Raw genomic sequence first — 15723 nt, forward strand, 5'->3', positions numbered from 1 at the left:
CACTATTGGCAGTGTCCACTTTTTTCATTTACTTCAGTCTTTTCTATCACTCACTCATTAAGAAGCAAACCTATTAAGATGGAGTTAGGTGTTCCCCCCAAAAAAGGCTTCTGCTCCCCCAAACCATTGCAGGTTCTGGGCTATAAAATCCTAATCTTGACCATTGGAAAAGCAGGAAATCCTCAGTTAAGGGGCTGCTATGGCATTACAAAAATTATTTCCATTATAAAAACAAACCAGAGACTTGTGAAAATCAGAAAATGCACATTTTAGGTAACACATCCAACATTAAATATCCAGCAACCTCAATTCAGTCTCTTTTGGGTTGCCACTGTATTACTATACTTGGTTTTCCCACATGAGCCCTACCTGTGTCTGACTGAGTATCTTGGAGTGCTTGCAGCTTTGTGATTTGAGGATTGGAGAAACATTTTCTTCTATGTAGTGAGTTTAAATTTAGAGAAAGTGAGTGAGGACTGTACAGAAAATCCTAGAGCAATTCTCACTTCCTAGTATAATATACACTCCAGGAGAAAAAAGGGATTGAGTCATGGATTGCGTATTCTTCCACTCACCAACCCCTCTGCTGCCACTTTTTCTTTGTAATTTGATAATATTATCAGGACACTCCAGGAAAGGCAATATTATGATGACATCCTGTTCAGTATAGTAGGCCTCCTGTTTGTGATGTTGCTGCAGGAAACAAGCAAGAAGAAAGGTCAGCATGTTCAGAGTGATTCATGTGGAACAGGCCAAAGATACAAAGTTTGTTGTGAAGGGCTAATGTACGGATCTTGGCTCTCTAGGGTACTAGTCTTGCCTTTCTACCAAAGGGCAGAGTTAAGGTTGATTTCACCTAGGCATCGGTAGACTGGAGAAATCCTAATTTGTTGTAGGAAGTGAAGGGGAGCTTTGTGGCTTTTAGTATGTGGGAAAAGTGGATGTTCTTGTGGACCCTTTTAGACTAAATATGTGTGACATGGTTGGCTTTGAAAAGAACTGGCTTTGATTAGCCAGGTACTCCTTTCTAGTCCCAAGTTTATTTGGCCCAATAAACATATTTAGACATTCAGACACACACACACACACTGTGTGAAAGAGAAGTAAAAATAATTGCAAAGAAGAGAACATGAAGTATTAAAACAATCTTTTAGCAATCTAGCAGGTTTTGTATACAGTAACTTTGAAAGGCGGCGGGGGTGGGGAGATTTTAAAATATATTTAGTTTAGGATGATGCAGTGCCCTTTTGTGACATTTTTACTGTTGTTACTACTTAAAGAATATTCACTGAATATCTATTTGTCCAAAACTAAGGTTGAGACTTCATTTTAATAATCACAGTGGGTTGAATTTATACTTATCACTGCCTGAGGGGTAAACAGTTTCTTTTAGTTAGCAGCTGCACTTTATGGAAAATGTATCCATGGCACAGAACTCTCAAGCTTCCACTCCCTGTCTGCCCTCCCTTCCAAAAAAATAAAAACAGCTAATTTATTATTAGCAGTAAAACTAAATGTACAAAAGTAGACATTCAGAGTTAAGGCATCAGCTTTTTATCCTTAACTCAGCATGCTCTATTTGTCTATTGCAGCATCTGATTGTAGGTTATGTAAGACCTGTTGCAAGAGCTTGCAATATCTGATGAATAAAGGGCAAAGTTTTATGTTTAACCCTAAAATATCATTGTTGTGGATTTAAACGTAGCCCCCTACTGCTTAAAGCAGTCTAATTCAATTTGAGAACCTTGAGGCCCTAACCCATTGTGCCAGGCACTGTACAAACATCCTAAAAAAGATATTCCCTGCAGCAGGGAGCTTATCATTGAAGCAGCATTTAAAATAAAACACAACCAACCATCTAAAATGTCTTTGTAGAGATAAGACATTACACAATGGTTCATCAGATGCAGCCATTGCATAATAATAGCTGTCAAAGTAAACAAATCATTTTCAGGATACAGTTTTTTAATAACTGAATTATTAATACTCAGACAAGAAAGATCTTTGTTTCTATATCATGTAAAGCTATAGACAGGCTGGCAATCAGAGGGCTTAATCCCATTTATTTTATCTAGGTACATAGTCTCATGGTACCACTTGTAAGAGTAAAGTGAGCATGATTTTGTCCAGCATTATTTATTAGTAGACTAAATAATAAATTACACCATTTCTCATTTTGCAGGGATGTTAAAAGGACAGATTAACAGGGACTCTTGAATATCTATTATCCAGGATTGGCTAACATTAAGAACATAAAGGGAAAGAAAATGAAAATAAGAGGTTACTGTTTACTATGCAAATACTTAGAAAAGAAGGTTAGAAATGAAATGTTCATTAATAATACCTAACAGCATTTGGTATAAAAAAATAAAGCTGCATTAGTACTCCTGAATTTAATTAGGCCATTATTTTTTACGGTTGTATTTTTTACAGGCTGTATTCAGAGAAGTTCTGAATTCTGCATATTAGTTGATTGGTTTGAATGCACAATTTGTCCATGCACCCATCATAATATTAAGGTATTTTCTGAGGAAAACTTTTGGAAGTAGTAAGTACAATCTAAACAAAGATAATCAGAGATAACGTTATATAGACACCTTTCAATATTTTCTTACTTCTGGCCTCCTAATTGTGGATGCAGCTGTAAGACACCATTAATTGATCAGATTGCATAATATTTCCTAGGTTTTTAAGAGAAAGGGGAAAAATCATTAGAAAAAGTTTTATATTTCAGGAACCTTACTTTTTTCAGGAAAGCCTATACTGTTTTATGGGGATGTAGGTTGTAGCCATGTTGGTCTAAGGATATAGGCAGATAAGGTTCCTTGGGTGAATCTGATATCTTTTATTAGACCAACCCAAATAGTTGGACAATAGTTATTAAGCAAACTTTCGGGTTCAAAAACCCTTTGTCAGGCTAAGGAAGTTTCAGCAACTGCAGTCTCATAGCTTCCTTTATCTCTTTTCTCCTGTATACCTCCTCCTTTTTTGCCTTTGTTTTTCTCTTAAGACAATGAATGTAGGATTTAAATAGAATGATAGATGAGAGCAAGTCAATAAAGAATGAACAAACAAATGAATGAACAAATATATGAATGAATGAATAAACGAATGAATAAATGAATGAAGATGTCAGTGGAATGAAGGAGGGAAGAGGTGTAGAGGAGAATGGAATGGATGTGGGAGAGACTGCACTCATATATTTTAAACACTTTCCCAGGCAAATATTTCTTTCAGTTACAGGACAAAAACAAAGGCAACCTTTAGTATGTCTGTGTTAGTTATATAATCTAAAAATGTGATGGCTATTAGATGTATGAAACCAGAAAGATAAAATCTATCATATGCTGCCTGTCAACTAACATGTAATTTGATTAAAATTCTTATGTCAGTGTTTACTTAAATACAAAGATCAAATAATGAACCTTTAATAGTGGGTGAGCAATTCTATGTCAGAATAATTCCAAGCTTAGACACAGTGGTTCTGTTTAACCAACAATGCAGTTGATTTTGGCATTCATTCAACATTCTTTATACAAAGTTCTAATGAGAAGCATCTGAAGCACACCATTGTTTGTAAAGATGTTAAATACAACCCATAGATGAGTGGACATAACTCCCATTTTTCTTTGGAACCACACAAAATGGCCGGAACTCATCTTTATAGTCAGAATTTGTTTTTTGATCTTTAAACTATAAGAAATAACAAGCCAACCAAAACAAAATCAAACAGACACACAACAAATTTATAGTCTTATGAGAAAGAAAAGAGGCAACACTGAATGACTTTTCCTCCCAGGAATGTTTTCTTAAGTATTTAGAAATGCCATTTCTGAAATGTATCTCTAGATCAGACAGATTAAATGATATTGTATACTAGCAGAAGGACCTGCTCTTCACTCGGGTCATTATTTTTGCATTTGTAGTGCTTGTTTCTTTTTAAAGAATGTAGTACAACATAAAAAATATTGGTTATTTTTAAAGAATATAGTACAACATATTTAATATTTAAGGTGGAGAGACATTTCAAATGGCATTCAAATGAATGATCTTTATTGTAGAACTTCTTTGTAGATTTTTGCGGTATTTCCTGTTCGTGCCAGTATATCTGGTGCCAACAGGAAACACTGTAAGTTTGATGCACTGCTCTATATACAACCTTCTTCAGTTACCAACTTCGGAGCAAGCCACATAGAATTGTCCAGGTGAAAAGCATTGTTCCCTTAAATATTCACTGGAAGCCCCAAAAAGGGTCAAATGAAAAATAACCCACATATAATTTTCTTCAGGTGGTATTTAGTCATTTTGGAAGGTTTAGAGTAGATAGGATCAGGCATTCTTGAGTTATAAGTGAACACATGTACAAACATATAGTTCATTTTATAGATATAGATAACAATATTCCATGAAGTGTAATAAATGCAAGATTCCTTGTAATGGATATCCTTAGTGTAGAATAACATAAGGAATGTATACTTGTTATTTAGTGAATTAACACAACAAGAGAATGCGTACCTCAATCTTGAGGCAAATAATTAAAATAATGATTTTAATTAGCATATTACTTAAATTATTATAACTAAAATACTTATTGCAATAGGAAACCAATATACTTCTATGCACAGAAAAAGCTACTTCCCCAAACAGAAAATCTCCCATTTCATCTCATATGAAACCCTATTTCTAACATCTCAAATAAAAATACTTACATAGCCCTGAGGTATAAGGAGAGTCTGTTGGTGTTTGTGTGCTCTCCTGGGTAGAATAGAAGACAATATGCAAAATGCAGGTCTGTGAAAATGCAAATGTGTGGCAGTGAGGATCCCCCTCCCACCTGTCTCACACCTATTGTTGCATTCCTTCAGATCCTCACTGCCACGCATTTGCATTTTCACAGACCTGCATTTTGCATATTGGCTTCTGTTCTACCCAGGAGAATATAGAAACACCAACAGACTCTCCTTTTACCTGAAGAAGGGTGTTTGTGCCCGAAAGCTTGCAAAGAACAATTTTCCCAACTATTTAGTTGGTCTAATAAAAGATACCATATTTACCCAAAGAACTTTATCTGACTATGTCCTCAGACCAGCACGGCTACAACCAACACCCCTTACATAGCCCTGAGTCTTTCAAGGAACAGTCTTTCTGAAAGACCTGGACTTTGCATTGTGTCCTAAAGGTCAATACATTTAGGTTAGCCTGCTGAGTAGACCCCCCTCATATACTACAGAAGGGCTAGCTAGGATGTCTGTATTAATATCAACTGTTGGAAAGAGATGGTCACATACAGGCAAATCCATGGACACATACGGATGGATGTGTAAGAAACCAATTCCTTAAACTCTGTCTAGAAACAAAGAGTCATCCTATATACCATATAGCCAGTGTAGATTCCAGTGCACGAGTCAAGTCCAAAAATGTTTTTTGCACATTAAGCATTATCTCAGCAGGTCTTGCTGATTGAATGTCAAGTGAAATACAACTATCCACATAAATGCATCAGGTGCCACAAAAGACAATTTCTGGATAATCCTTGATGCCCTAACTTGGTGAAAAACCCAGTGTTATAAGTATATAATAATGTTGCATATTTAATAGGGATTTATAAAGAAATAAATGGGTGTGGTAACCTGGAACCTGATCTTGCAAAGCCTGATTCACAGGTAACCTCATGTAAGTCCTGTGTCCATGATATGTTCCGGGGAGTGCTCCTGCCCATAATCTGCGTACCTGCTCCCACTCCTAGGTTATGTCCCCATGAGCACGTGTGTGCAATTAGTGACACTGCAGACCTGTCTGTGATGCCACAAACTGCATGTGCTGCACATGCAGGCTTTTGCTTCACTGCTAATTTGCAGCATGGTGGATTTTTTTGACACCAGGAGAGTATGGTGTCAAAAAACCTGTGCCAGAAAAAAGCAGGCAGCAGCATGTGCCACCCAAAACTGAAGCCTGGCTGGCCAGAGCCATGCTCTGGCTGCCAGACAGGATCTGCGCGCCTGGATCACTGCTGCTGGAGCCCTGGAAAGCTCCCAGGACCTCAGGTAAGGCTGCTGTGGCCAGCCCAGGTGCTTGCCCCAGTCTCTTCTACCCTACCTGGGGCAACTTGCTGCGTGCCAGAGTATGTGTGCAGAGGCATTCCGCAGGGACAAATAACAGTGGCAGAAATATGTGTGGCTACTTATTCCTGGGGAACACATGTTCCCACTCATGGGGTTGTGTCCCTATGCACCAAAGAGAGACATCTCCTGCAGCTTCTTTTAAGGATGCTGAAGACATTTGTTTGTCCAGTAGTTCTCAAGAATATCTTTGACCAAAATATTTGAAAGCTACTTGTAGTGAGTGCAAGAGCTTACATTTGTAACCGAAATATCAGATTTCATAAAAGTACATTTTTGTTAAAATGTGCTCAAAAGTTAAGTCTCGTTTTTCAAACTCTTTTGTTAGTAGATTTCTAATATCAGATAAAAAACTGAATACTTGTAATGTTCTTGAGCACCTGACTCATATCTTATTCTTTCTCTTCCCTGAGCATAGTGACACATGCAATTAATGCACCTGAATTTACTGTGTAGTAAAATCAGGCTCATTAAACTGCTCCTGGGTGCATATCTGCACGTGTCCCCAGGTCGGAAGCAAATTGAGCCTGACAGGAGCAACTGTGTCTAGGGCTGCTCCTTCCTTGCCCTGCCATGCCCCACTGCAGCAGCCAGGTGGAGCTCCAGGCTCCCTGGTGTGCCAGCCCCAGGCTGGCAGGGGGCACAGAGGGTCAGGTCTGGGCTCTGGGGGGGTGGAGGGCAGCTGTCATGGCAGCTCCCAGCTGTTTGGGGGCAGCTCCCAACCATGCAGAGCTGCCGCTGAACAGCTGGGAGCTTCCACAACAGCACCCTGCCACTCCCTGGAGCTCAAGGCTTAGCCAGGCAGCAGTTATTGCCCCCTGCTGTCTGGCTGATGGGAGCAATTTGCTCTTGGTCAGCATCTACATGTGTACTTTGGCACATTATTTTAAAGCAACATTTTCTTGTATCTGTTGGTACTTGCAAACGGCACTTTAAATTAATCTACTGCACAGTGATTTCTGTGCACATGGTGATAGTGACACTTTACTGCACATTAAGTTACTCTAATGTGCAGTAAAGCGTGTATGTAGATGTGCCCCCTGATTATGGACTACTTCTACACAAAACTAATTTTATTTCATTATAAACCTTATTTCTTGAACAAATGGATGTTAGTTATGAGTTAAAAATTTGTTGCTTGTGACCTTTTCTATGATTGAAGCTTTAGTTATATAAAATTCCTTTGCAAACAAGAAACAGCTAAGTGAAAAAAACAAACATTATGGTAGTTGTTGTTATTATACTACAAATAATACCAGGCAATATAAATCAGTTGTTAGTTCAATGGATATTTCACCATTTTTTTAATACTACTCAATGGAAGCATCTACATATGCAATTAATTTGAAGCAATAAACTCCAGCACAGTTTGAGCCAGAGTAAACTGCTCCTGGATGCAGCATCTACACATGTGCCCAGGACAGCAGCAATCTGAGCTGGGGTGGAGCAGGCCCCTGGCTGGGGCGGAAGAGAAGAAGTGTCAAAGTTGGGGGGTGGAGAGATGTAGGAGCTTCTTACCTGATTTGGGAATTTAAAAAAATCCCCAACTCCTGCTTCCATAGCGTTGTTTGCTCTCCTAGTGGTGGTGGGAAAGCTGGAAGCAGCACAAATTGTGGTTCCCGTATCCTCCCATTAAAGTCCTGGATCTGCCTGTGAAAACTACTAACATTTGAGACTATATTTTATGGTACTGATAAATGAGGAGAACAATCCTATGAACCGTGCCTAGTAACAAAGAGGCCATTGATATTGAATGCTTGCAGGAGTGTGTGGAAAGAACAAATCCACACAGAAGCCTTAATCTAGTACACTGTCTTTTATTTTAAATCAAGAAAACCTTAATTTTTAAATGTGTATTTGCTGAGAAAACCTTTAAATATATGAATGCATCAAAAAGATGTTAAATATGTAAAAACATTGTGGGCCCAATTAATTAGGGGTCTCAGGGGTATTGTGAATGGTTATGTGCATCATAAGGGGAAGATGTAAGAATGAAAAGCTTGTAATTTGAATGTTATAGGAAATTAAACTAGTGTGTCTAAAAGTCACTTATTCAAACGTTTTATTAAATAGGAGTCTAATTTACATGCATTTAGGCACCTAAACAGTAGCCTTAATTTCCAAAGTGCTGGGTATCCAATAGATCCTATTGAGGTCAGTAGTTGACCATCCCTCTCAAAAATCAGGCCACTTATTGACTGCCTTAAATAATTGACTTGGGAATCTAGTTTTAGGCTCATGCTTTTTTAAATTTTGGCCCCGTGTATTTTTAGAAGAAAATAGTGTGTAGAAATGCCTTTGGCTACACAGAGGCTGAGTAGCAGTCAGTCAGAGTACATCTACATGTGCACTTTTATTAGCTTATTTTAACATGAATTAAAGTGTCACTAAAAACACTGAGCATTTATACACATACTTTTCTGTCCCGCGCTATGCCAGAGATCTGCTGGTTCAGAGCAGACTCAGTTAATTGAGCCTGCTCTGCATGTGAGCTGAGGCAAACTGTGCTGCACTGCGTGCAGCTGTATAAGCAGTGAAATGTGTATTAGTGCGCAGAAAATGGCAGCAGTGCGATTTTGAACTAAAGCACCTCCGATTTGTTTTAGTTCAAAAGTGTGCCTGCATGTGTAAAAATGCCCATGCTATTTAGCTAATGCACATTAAAATAGGCTAATGTGCATTAAAGATCACTTAAAAACTGTGCTCTTTAGTTAATGCACATTAAGACAGGCTAATACACATTTTCCTAATACTTTACAATAGAGGGCACTTTTAGATATGCTCTGGGGCTGGGGCGGGGAGGGGCAGCACTTTAAATAGAGCAGCTTCAAAATGCGTCTCATGTATCAGTGTCCCTGTGCTTAAAAATGGCGGTGGGGGTGCTTGAACTAAATCTTGTTCAATAAGCTTTAGTTCAAGCACTGCCCCCACCATTTTTAAGTTCAGGGACGCTGATATACAAGACACAGGAGGCTGCTGGAGCTTGGCAATTGCCAAGCTCCAGCAGACTTGATTAATTGAGTATGCTCCAATGCATTGGCATTCCAGAGCATCAGAGCAGACTCCACACTTGTGTGTAGGTACCTGGAGGTACTAGATTTAATGTGAATTAACTAAAGCATGTTAATGCATTCATGGTAGGGCTGTGTGAAATGGGCTGTATTCAATTTGGATTCAGATTCGGCCCAAATCAGGGACAGTGATTTGATTAATTGATTCAGATCACTGTCACTGATTTGATTCGGCCGAATCCGAATCTAAAGGTTCGATGCTGATTCAGAGAATCGGCGATTCAGCTGACACAGCTTTAAATGTTTTTTCTACATACCTTGAGGTACCACGCGCAGCTTATGAATGCTGTGATAGTGGGGTGGATGGAGTGTCCCACAAGAGCGTGAGGGGGGAGGGGGCCCACATGCTTGGTGGCAAACCTGGAAGTGGACCCGGAAGTACTTCTGATCTACTTCTGGGACCTCTGGGTAACACTCTGGGGGCCTCCCTGTGCCCCCCCCGGCTCACTGATCAGCTGTGGGGGGTCCCCGGGTGCCTCCCCAACCCAGGAGGCACCAGTAGCTGAGCCGAGGGGGCGGGGGTACCCCCACGTGCTCCCCAGTGGACCTGGAAGTGCTTCTGGTCCTCTTCTAGGTCTGCTGCTGAGCACGCTGGGGAGCCCCCCATTCTCCTGTGGGATGCCCCATCTGCCCCAGCATCTCAGCATTCACAAGGCACCTGGTACCTTGAGGTATGTAGAAAAAACATTTAAAGCTGTGTCTATATCCAAATCATTGAATCTTTCTGAATCTCTCCGAATCAATTCAGAGGGTTCCGATTTGATTTAGAGAGATTAAAGGGTCTCCTAATTTGATTTGAATTTGGAGATTTGGCTGCTGAATCGGGCCGAATTTTTGCCGAATCGAATCAAGTACTGAAGCTTTGCATAGTCCTAATGCACAGATGCACCCTTGCATTTTAGATACTTACAATAATTTAAATCTGGTGAATATGATGTTTTAATTATTATGAACTGTTAAGTGCTAAATATGAACTTAATAAATAAATGCAATTTAAATACTAATACTAATTTAGTTATTTGATTGTACTTATTTAATTATACAATATATATTGAATTAAATATTGATCAAGAAACAAAATAAGGCTAATCCCTTCTTCCAAAGCTGACAGCCTTCAAGACTACATCTGGTTAGTAAACTCAGAGAGAAAATGAGAAAAACATTCTATTTGGTGAAATTTCATTTTCATGAAAATTTTCTTGTTGCCTCCATTCATGCAAGATTCTTCTTATTATTTTTCTGGCTCCTTCTTGTGGCATTTATTCACTTCTCTCAAAAAGCACCCTAAGACTATGATATAAAAGGAAAAGCATCCATTTTTAAAGTTTCTTGCTCTGTGTGTTTTTGAATTGTGTTTGCTCTTTTAAAGTCTCTATTTTTTTTTCTGAAAGCAACTTGCTCTGTTGGAGAAACTGTCTTTGATTATTCTTCTCATTTCTTTAGCAAGTAAATTTGCTAACTTTGGTAGCCTGAACAAATTTTTAACCTTTCTTATCTTATTTGCATCTATTTTTAGAACATCTCTTTAACTTGACAGAGGAGATAGTTATTCGCTTGTATTCAGCCCTCAGGCTTCAGGGGCTTATGGAGATGTCTTTGTTCATTTCCAAGATATATTTTTTTCAAATTTTAGGTTGTATAAGTCATGTTAAGAATGACTTCCATACATGCAGTGAAATAAGTGTGCGGATAATATTAGTCTATTCTTTGTGCTTCTAATTTAAAATAGTGATATGGTAGTATATAATAACACCTCCAATCTTGAAATATTATACCAATGTGTGGATATTGTGCTTGATGGAAAGGATCCAATCCTTCTAAAATAGATTAATGTAAAATATAGGTGCTATTGCCTTGACATCTTTTCAGTCTGGAGAAAATTTAGGGTTCCTGAGACTTTCAGGTGAGGCTTTTCAGAATGGGAGTTTTGGAGTATATGTCTAAATGCTGCTAAAGTCTCACTTTAGACTGCTAAATTCTTTCATGTTTTTCCTCTTGGTAGAGAATGGGGAAGAACAGGGTATGCCATGAGTAAAACAATACAATTATTTTTAGTCTGTAGATGTACCTATTAATGTACATTCTTCAAGGTACAAGTGATCAGACAGATTGTATTACCTTGTGACTAGTTTTTCATCATTCAGTAGAAGTTGGATGCCAGAGGGATTGATGCTCCTTTGGAAATCTAGCCTGTATTCTTAGCTGCATGAGTTAGTTTAACTGAATTTTACAGACAGCAGTAGTATATGGAAAATCTTTTTGTTTCCTGAGGAAGCAGAACAGAAAGCTGATTTCAGTTCAGTCCAGTATGAACTCTGAAGTCCTTTCTATGTCCTGGGAAGAAACCATACCCAGACTGCTCTGCCTTGTCATAGTTAGTCTCATCTGGCTTGTTTAAGCCACACAAATTGTGACAACCCCTGAGTTAGAACAGAGACATATGGTGATCTAAGTGATTTAGTGAAGTTATTATGAACAAAGAACACAAGGAGAAAAGCTTAAGAATCCAGGTCAAGCAGCATTTTGCTAAGTTTCAGCATATCGCACTGATGCTTTGTAGATAGTGTCAGAAGTTTTTGTTGCATCGCATAGTGACAGGTAACATGACATCTCCTGAATCTAAAATGACAGTCTGTATTGCAACATAGAGATTATTGAGACATAGGTTTCATTAACAGCAATATGAAATAATATTTAGTGAGCTAAATCTGAAAAGTATATTTTAAATCCAGTTCCATATACAGTGGTCTATAGCAGAGGCCAGAAATCTTTTACAGGTTACAGGCCAGAACAACCCAGATGTGGTGCAGTGCAGGTTGTATGGCTTTGGTGATGTGTCAGCAGCAGGAGGGTTTCCCTGCACCTGAGATGGGGCCAGGTAGCTGGGAACTGTGTGGGTGCCTGCACTGCTGCCACTTCTCCCAGCCCCAAGGTCTTTGGCTACAGTGCAGATGCAGGTTCCAACCAGTGGGGAGCAGTGCTGGTATCTACAAACTGTGTCCATGCTGCCATTGCTTCTCTTCTCCCCTCTTGAGCTGTGGTATAGGCACAGCTGCTGCAGCTGGGGGAGGGGTGGAAAGCAGTGGCAGTGCACGTACAGTTTGTAGATACGCAGTCCTGGTGCAGCTCCCCACTGGCTGGAACCAGCACCTACACTGCAGCCAGTGAGTACAGGGCTGGGAAAAGCAGCAGCATGATGGGTGCAGCACCCATGTGCTTGGTCCCAGTGCGGGTGTAGGATAAAACCCACCATTGATGTGCCAGTGAAACAATCTGGCTGGTGTTGGACTGGGAGGGCAGGGAGAGGTTGCAGCAATGCAAGCACAGCTGGAAACTGCCTGGTTGCTGATCTCTGATTTATAGTCAGTACCTGGGGAAACCTCTGCATATTCATATATTTTGCACTTTTAAACCAATATCTTTTAGTTAAAAATTACAATGAAGACACATGTATCTCTGCTTCTATCCTTCAACATATATGATTACTATTCTTACCAATATTTTTATTTTTTCACAAGACTTTCCAGGAGCTCATTCATTTTTAGTTTTATTACCTCAGGTAAATAATAGCAAGCACTCATTCTTGCAAACAAAATATTTTCTCATTTTTGCCAGCAACGCTCCTTTTTTTTTTTTTAAAGCAAAAATAAGCTGTTCCTTGGGTCCCCATCTGGAGAAAGGCTGTCACAAGTGGCTGGCAGAGGCAGCATGGCTTGGCCCCTCCAGAGGGTCCTGGGAATGGTTGAGTGCAGGGCAATGCCCCCCTACCCCTTGAACAGCTCTGGGGTACAAGGGATGGGGAGACATTTTCCCACAGCTGGTACTAACATGGGGAGCCCCAGGGAGGATTTGAGATGTGGCACTTCTGTCTCCTGCTCCATGCATGGACCTGGTTCTGTGCACAAACCCAGAGACAGTCACCGTGGCTTGAGTCCTACTTGGTGCTCCTCAGGTTAGTTTGAGCCACAAGGAAAACTTCCCTGTTCCTTGTACAGAACCAGGATCACCAAAGGTCTTTGCATGGGGCAGAAGGCAGATACACTACTGCTAGAATTGTCCCAGGTCCCTGAGATGGTTTGAGGGTAACCTAAAGCTGTGCATGTGGTGGGAGGCAGATATGTCATGGCTGGAACCATTCTGGAGCCGTGGGAGAATTCCCTACCCCCAGCCTGGTCCTGCTAATCAGCTGCCCCCTGCACAGACCCAGGGTGACCCAGGTCTGTTCAGTGGGGGAGGGGCATTGGCACTGCTGCCTGAATGCTCTGAGGACTCTCCCGAAGTGTTTGAGAAATGACAGCAGTGTCCCCACAGGACATCCTGACAGATCACTGCTGGGTGGGCACCCAGGGAGCTGTTGCTCTTCTTTCCTTCCTACCTCTCCTTTGGAGGGGAGGAGGAAGAGTAGAGGACTGTGGGATAGTGGGATTATTAAGGACCCAAGGGACACATACAGACATTCAAGCTGGCTTGAGAGAAAAGAGAGATTCCTGGTGGGAAGTGCTCTTTTTTTTTTGTGTCAGATTCAATTCTTCTCTGTGAAAACCCCCTTGAATTGCTGTACACTGCGTTAGCTTTTTGTGCCCAGAGAAAGGTTTCTCCTGGCACAAGTATAACATCTGTCCATAGCCTAAGTGTGAAATTACACATTACACTTAGATCATACGAAGGGCACTTAAAATGCAAGCGTCCACATGTTAAAACTCATTAATTCATGCAAAGCACCCTCTGACAATCTCAAAGTTATACCACTTAAGGCAAGGGTTAACTCTAAGCCTTACTGCTCATGTTAGGTTAACTTCAGTCTGCTCCACAGAGATAAAATGAGCAATTTGCAGTCCTCCAACATCCCAGGATGCACCACTCCCAACCCTTTTCTTCCTCTTCCCTGCACACACCCAGAGCAGGGTAAGGCCCAGGTATCCTGGCTCCTAACCACACCTCTGTTCACTAGGCCTGTACAAATAGACTGCTATTCGATTCGGCTTCAGATCCACCCAATTTGGATGCCAGTGATCTGATTTGGAGCTCCGGATTGGTTTCCCACTTTGATTTGGCTGAATTGGCTCCAAAGCTTCAGAGCCGCTTTGGAGATCTGGCCATAGGGTATAATGGGGAATCAATGAAATATATATAACTTTGTTGTCTTGTGCCTTATTTGGATGAAACTTGCAAGGGTGGTAGTTTCTGCTGTGAGCATGAAGCCTTTCAAGTTTTATAGAGCTAGGTGCAGGGGTTTGGGGGAAACTGCACCCCAAATTCTTGAAAGCAAAACTCATGTCACGTGTATGTGTTAAGCCACAGTAGAATGAAAACTGCAGAGGTGGTAGCCCCTGCTGAGGCCACAAAGCCTGCCGAGTATCAAGGAGATAGGTGCAGGGGTTTCTGGGCAACTGCACCCCAAATTCTTGAAAACAAAACTCATGTCATGTGTATGTGTTACACCACAGTGACGTAAAAACTACAGGGATGGTAGCCCTTGGTGAGTCCACAAAGACCTCCAAGTTTCAAGGAGATAGGTGCATAGGTTTGGGGGAAACTGTACCTCAAGCTGCTGACAGGCAAAACTCGTGACATCTATGTGTTAAGGCGCAGCGGGGTGAAAACTGCAGTCCTGCTAGCCCCTGCTGAGGCCACAAAGCCTGCCAGCTGTCAAGGATATAGGTGCGGGGAGGTTCTGGGGCCCTGCACCTCTAGCTGCTGACTGGCAAAACTTGTGACATGGGTGCTTGTGCAACTGACTGTCTCTGTTTTGGGGCAGTTGATTGTCTGTATTGAGTCTTTCCTCTCCTTAGTCTGTGGTTTTGTAGGTGTTAATCCTTGCTCATTACCTTGTTACATTAGCTAGCTACTGTGTATTGAGCTGGTCCCTGAGTGAATCATGATTGATTGGTAACTGGTAACACAGTAGCCTAGCAGCCAGGCCTGCCATGCCCCAAAACAGACACAGTTGCACAAGCACCCATGTCACAAGTTTTACCTGTCATCAGCTAGAGGTGCAGAGCGCCAGAACCCCTGAACCTATTTCTTTTACAGCTGGCAGGCTTCGTGGCCACAGCAGGGGCTACCATCCCTGCAGCTTTCACCCTGCTGCACCTTAACACACACAGTGCACTCATGTCACGAGTTTTGCTTGTCTGCAGCTTGAGGTATAGTTTTCCCCAAACCCCTGCACCTATCTCCTTGAAACTTGGCAGGCTTCTTGGCCTCCATGTGGGCTACCATCCCTGTAGTTTTGACCCCACTGTGGCTTAACACATACACATGACATGAGTTTTGCTTTCATGACTTTGGGGTACAGTTTTCCCCAAATCCATGCACCTTGAAACTTTGCACGGGTCATGCTCTCAGCAGGGGCTACCATCCCTACAAGTTTCATCCAAATCAGCCAAAATACAATAAAGTTATAGATATTCCATTGATTCCCCAGTATACTCTATGGCCGAATCACTGAATCAGCTCCGAATCGATTCAGAAAGCCTAAAGCTTCCAGTGATTTGATTCAGATTCATAGATTCAGCCTCTGAGTCATCAGA

Source organism: Alligator sinensis, unplaced genomic scaffold (genome assembly GCF_000455745.1).
Source record: "Alligator sinensis unplaced genomic scaffold, ASM45574v1 scaffold147_1, whole genome shotgun sequence".
Lineage (NCBI taxonomy): Eukaryota > Metazoa > Chordata > Crocodylia > Alligatoridae > Alligator > Alligator sinensis.